The sequence below is a fragment of the Propithecus coquereli genome, unplaced genomic scaffold, assembly GCF_000956105.1.
Source record: "Propithecus coquereli isolate 6110/MARCELLA unplaced genomic scaffold, Pcoq_1.0 Scaffold711, whole genome shotgun sequence".
Lineage (NCBI taxonomy): Eukaryota > Metazoa > Chordata > Mammalia > Primates > Indriidae > Propithecus > Propithecus coquereli.
Window position 1 is genome coordinate 267,671 of NW_012153186.1, and position 5,797 is coordinate 273,467.

Consider the following 5,797-nt stretch of genomic DNA (forward strand, 5'->3'; position numbering starts at 1 on the left):
GACATATTCACCACTTTCTTTTTTTTCACTAAGGTGCACCACATCCCTGCTCGGTATAAACCAATAAAGTCTTCTTTTGGGAGTGAAAACCAGGAAGCACTTTGGCTTCCAATAGAAGGTATTACTTTTGCAGTTTCTAAATGCTGAGATATGATGATGTGTAAATTTGCAAATGACGTTGAAATTTTAGGGCCGTATATTAGAGACGACCCCTCCCACTTTCCTTCTTAGCTATTAATACCAAGTGCCCCGGCTACTTGGAGCGCAGACTCGGACCTGTGGGGTCCCGTCTGCACGTGCGTCCACGCACTGCCCGGGCTCCCTGCCCACCTGGCCGTGGGCCCTGCCCTCAGCGACCTGCCCGGGGACCCGCCTCAGGCTCTGCCTCCAGGGGTTCGAACTAAGCCACTTTCTTTTTGGCTTTGTTGCTGTCGACATGAAGACGTCTCTATCTAACAGGTGGTACCAACTTCATCGGAATATCTCGAGCAAACGCCGTTTGGCCAAGACGGCTTCGCTGTGTTTCTGGAGCTTTCCGAGGGGCGTGCTGTTGCCCGGAGTCCTCCCTCCTGTTTGCCTCCTGCGCCCTCCGGGTTATCACAGGCACACATGCACACACACAAATACACAGAAACACACAAATACACACAAACACGTGTGCACACAAGTGTACACACACACGAAGACACACAAGCACACACAAACACAAATACACACAAACACATGCGCACACAAGTGTACACACGCACGCATATATGAATACACACAAACACACGTAAGAACACACCATACATACAAACATGCACACATTACACCTTATCCCCCCAAACACCACACATATGACACATACATGCACACCACACACACACTGCACATATGCTCACATGCAAACGTGCACACAGCACACATCAGAAACACAAAGGCTTTCTTCTAGACAAGCAGATTTTGAATGATTGGGTTGTAATCCTGAGCTTATATCATTTTCTCTCTCCCCGTAAATTAAAATCACTTCGATTAATGATCAAGTCAAAAGGTTTACACCTGTGTGTACATTAATCACTTCCAAAACACGTTGTCATTAGAAATCTCTTACAAGGTACTTGTCTTTTGGCAATGTTGCTGGTTCGGTTTAATTAAGGTGTTAAGTGAGTTGGAGATGACATCATCACGGAGAAATGGATGACTAGAGTGGAAATGGGTCAGAGCGTCCTCCCGGGAGCTGCAGAAGGGCCTGCGGGCACACTCATGTTAATTTATTAAAGGTTTATGTGTTTCACACAATTTAAACAACTCTTAAGTGTTAAGCCTCCACACCCCAACAGTAGCCTCTCCAAGGTGAAATATGTATTAATAGTGTCTATAAAAAGTAGCGTCAGTAAGGACTATGATGTTTGTAAAACTGCAGTTCTTTTTACCTGGTTTTTTCCCAGACTACTTGGAGGATCATTTTCTTAGGCTCGATTTTAATTGCATTATTTGTATGTGGGACCTATATAATTTATGTCTAAGTCTCAGAGAAGGAAGCAGGTTTTTACGTTACTTTCTGATGTTTCTATTGCAGTTTATATTAAATCACGAGCAGTATCACCCAAGAATGGAATGAGCTTGCTTCCTGCTGCAAAGGCCAACGTTTATAAATACCTAGTTCGCAGGCAAGCCCAGTGTCTCCCTCGTCTAAACGTCTTATTCAAGGCTAACAGCACGAAGCTCAGCACTCGCGGAGAATGTGTGCTGTGAGAGTCCAGGTCTGAGACAGCGTGGCCTGCCGTGGGGCTGGTGGGACCCCACAACTGTGCCACTGGCTTTCTAGAGAGGCAACTTTGCTTTGCCAGTTTAGCCAGAGTTTTCAGAACTAAGTGCGGAATCGAGGGCCAGGCGCCAGCAGCAGGGACTCGCACAGGCATCGCTGATGCGGGGAACAAGAACGGAGCGGCGGAGGGCCGCCACGCCAGGTAGGAGGACCGTGCAGGTGTGGAGCCCCAGGCAGCTCTCTCAACACCTCTTCCTAGAACTATCTGTGCTGCTAGGAATTTCTGAGGCTCCTGCGTTACAAGATGTCACCAGAAAGCACGTCTGTTCTCCTTTTGCAGTTATCTCTGTGCTCATCTGTCCCCACAAATAAACTGTGCATTTCTGGGTCCTGGGTCCCAGGGCAGCTGCCCGGAGACAAAACCTAAAGCATGTGCAAGCAGCATCCTGCTCCCCAAGACAGGCAGCGTTGGCACAGGACCGCGCTGCCAGGGCTTCTGCAACCGCGGTGGATGCGTCTGTGCTGCATTTTGCCGGAGAAAGCTCTGCAAACTCCACTGTGTGCGCTGGGTTGACACTCGCCACTTCGGGTCCAGGGTGCTAATCTCAGCCACGCTCCCTAGCGTCACCGAGGGGACACCTCCCAAATTATTAGAGTTCAGTGGTCTCAATCTGCACTACAAAAAAATCTCTGGAAACGGGGAGTTTTCCATCAGGGGAGCTTGCGACAGCTCAGCCCCTCTGCGACAAAATGCAGTTGGTGCTAACCTCGCACCCCCAGCCCTGACCTGGGGCGGTGGCCTCTCTGCTCCTGGTGCCTATGCTGAAGCGAGACAGCTCCCTTCCTTCTCCTCTTTCTGCTCACCCACTGCCGAGCCCCCTGCAGCAGCAACCCCGTGGGGTTTTGCCCAAAACCATCTCAGACCTAGTAGCTTCCCCCACCCCCAGCTCAGCCCAAGCCACCTCCCGGACAGCCGGCGCCCGTCCACTCAGGCCTCCCGTCACAGCTCTCGGACCTGCCCCCTTCCTGTGAAGTCCTCCCTGGCACGCCACGTCCTGGGGAGTCCCCATTCTCTGGACATGCCCCTGTTGCTGGACGTCCAGGTTGCTCCGTGATGCCGCCATTGCTGTGAACACACTTCTGCCTGCGGCTCCTGGGCGCAGCCGCGTCCGCAGCACTGGCGTCTAGAGGAGGTGGCCGGGACGAGGGGTGCGCACGGTGCACACGGAAGGCTCGGGGGAGTCCTACCCACGGCCTGTGAGAGCTGGAGCAGCCGAAATGTCCACCGATGGCAGCACGCGGCGCTCCCAGCGGGGACGTGGTCAGACTGTCAAACCTGTGCTGCTCCAGCCCTGCTCAGACCCTCCCCCGTTTCTCCCAGGCCTGGGACCTGCCCCCCGAGTCTCTCTCAATCCACACGGCATTTTTTGTCTCTCTCTGCTCACCTCTTTCTTTCAGCACATCCCCGTGGGCGGGTCTCAGAGGCATCTCACCTGTCTGCCTGATTCTCAGTCACTCGTGCTCTAGCCTGTCTCAGCGCACACCCTCTGAGGACCTTCCAGAAGGTCCTGCTTTGTAAGGGCTCCCCTGGTTAGGTCAGGCCCACCCAGGCCCTTCCCGTGGCCCGGCCCCCTGCCGGGTCACTGCGGCATCGCGTCCAGGGGATCTGCCCGCACTCCACAGGGTGGGGCCACCCAAAGGGGTCCGCTGGGGTCTCTGGAGAATTCTGCCCACTGCAGGACACACCCTGACATGGAGGAGAGCAGCGTGCGCTCAGGGTCAGTTCCCAGCTGCTCCCTCCGGACAGCACGACGCACCCTTCTCTAGGAGCCCAACCTGGCCCAGCTGGGTTGTGTTGACTCATGTTAAAACTTAGTGAGAACCCTAACGGGATTAATGAGTTCATATGAGTTCCATGTTTTAAGATACCCGGTAAGATGATGCAAATATTATTAAAAGGAGACACCACGATGGTGGGCAGGGCTTAGAACTATGCGTATTTCAGCACTCTGAACACCAACTTGCTGCAGTTCCGACGGCACGTGTTACTCTCAAATTATCTAAGTGCATTTACGGTTGAGATCCAGCAAGAGCCTGGGAGAAGCACAAGGGTGACGTGTCCCAGCCTCCAAGCCGTGGTCACGACTGCAGAGCGACCGCGCGACCTCCCTCGGCGCAGGGTCCGCGGCCTCTCTCACTGGCCTTCCTGCTTCGCAAGAGCAGTGTGGACGTGTCTATTGAGAGAAGAGTGATCTCTTTGATGTTTATTTATTATGTCTTTTACAAGGGACTTTTTCCTTTTCGTTATGGAAATGAAATACTAATAGTCCCTCAATGAGAACGTTCTACACGTGCCCTGCTTTTTGACGGCATCTCTCCTCGTTAGCGTTTGACCCGCAGTCGATCGACATCAGCCCCGTCTGTCCTGACACCTCCGTGAGCAGCGCGGCAGACGCTGACGGCGGAGGGCAGGGACGGCCTCCCGCGAAGAGAAGTTCGGCCGGCATCTTCCTCGGCGACATTCCCAGATGTGACTACCGGGAGAGAACTGACGTGCCGTTTGGTCTGACGAGGACGGAGGGAGCACAAAGGCGTTCCAGCCACTTCAGTGAGGCGATAGGATAGAATCTGATGTTCCCAATGAGGCGGTGGCTGGAGAAGGAGCTGGTGCTCTTTGGGAAAGGCGGCAGAGTCGGTGCTCGTTACCGCCCGTGGGTGGCGTGACGTGTGCGCGTGCGTGCCCCGGGTGGGGTGTCATCTCGTTCAGTTAATGCCCCTTAATGGGGTCCCCCTGGTCTGCCGCCGGCAACAGTCTCATTTCCTTTCTGGGCTCGTGCGTGCCGAGGCTTCCCTGTTTTACTGAGCAGGTGTCAGGATTTCACCGCACGGAAAAGTTTAAACGCTTTCACCTTTTCAAGTTCCCTCTCTCCGTCCGTTTCGGAAACACGTATTGTGTTGAGAATATAGGGTGATACCCCCTCTTTTTTGGCCAGGCCTTTCTGAACAAGCCACACCCCTCCAAATTTACATTTAGTAACACGCATCGCCCCCGCGCTCCCTGATGACACCCTAACGTGGGCTCTGCGGCACGCACCCCTCAGGTTCTTCCTGTTTGTTAATTAGGCTTCAATTTGCTCTCGCTGCCAAATGTTCAAGCCTCCTACGTTCTTTACCCGTCGTTTTTTGTCTTTCTCTCAATCAGCTATTCCCCAGACTTAATTAAATGCTTGCAAAGGATGCAGAACATTGTGTGACACGCTGTTAAGAGACACAGGTGGAGGGGAGAGAGAGGGAGAGAGAAAGGAGAAAGGAAGGAGAAAGAGAGGCCAGAGACAGCCACGGACACAGCACGTGCTCGCGCCAAGTTAGGAAACGGGGCGCACCTGTGGACACAAAACATTTTTTGCACAGCGTATTGATGAGAGAAAAGTAACATGGCACATGGAATTGCACTGTATGTAAATTAGCAATCATAAGACAGCAGAAATCCACAGAAAACGACTTTCTAAGAGGCATGTCCAAAAGTCTGAACATTTCTCAAAGAACAAAAGGCAAAACGAGTGCGTAGAAATCGCTCCCGTCAAGCTGCAGGGCCAGCTCGCTGAACTGATCTTGTCTTTCAGTCATTTGATGTGAGTCAGTTTATGAAGACCTTCCCCACCTTGCTCACGCCCGAGCCACAAGACCCCGGGCAGTGGTCTGGGAGGGGGCTGCTCTCTCTCCAAAAGCTCCAGGCCGGGGCATGGGAAATGACACCGAGGCCAGCAGATTGTTGCAGCAATTTTTTTTTCTTAACTGTTTCTTGTGACCTTTTTTAAAAAATAGATAGTGGTATCTATTTCCAAATGTTAGTTTGAGGGAAGCACAAATGCGGTCTGGAACCACATGGCTCCTTCCATCCACAGTGAAGGAAAATTCCACAATCACTGGGTTTAAGAATGCCTGTGCATGGCCAGGCATGGTGGCTCACGCCTGTGATCCCAGCACTCTGGGAGGCCGAGGTGGGAGGATCGCTTGAGGTCAAGAGTTCGAGATCAGCCTGGGCAA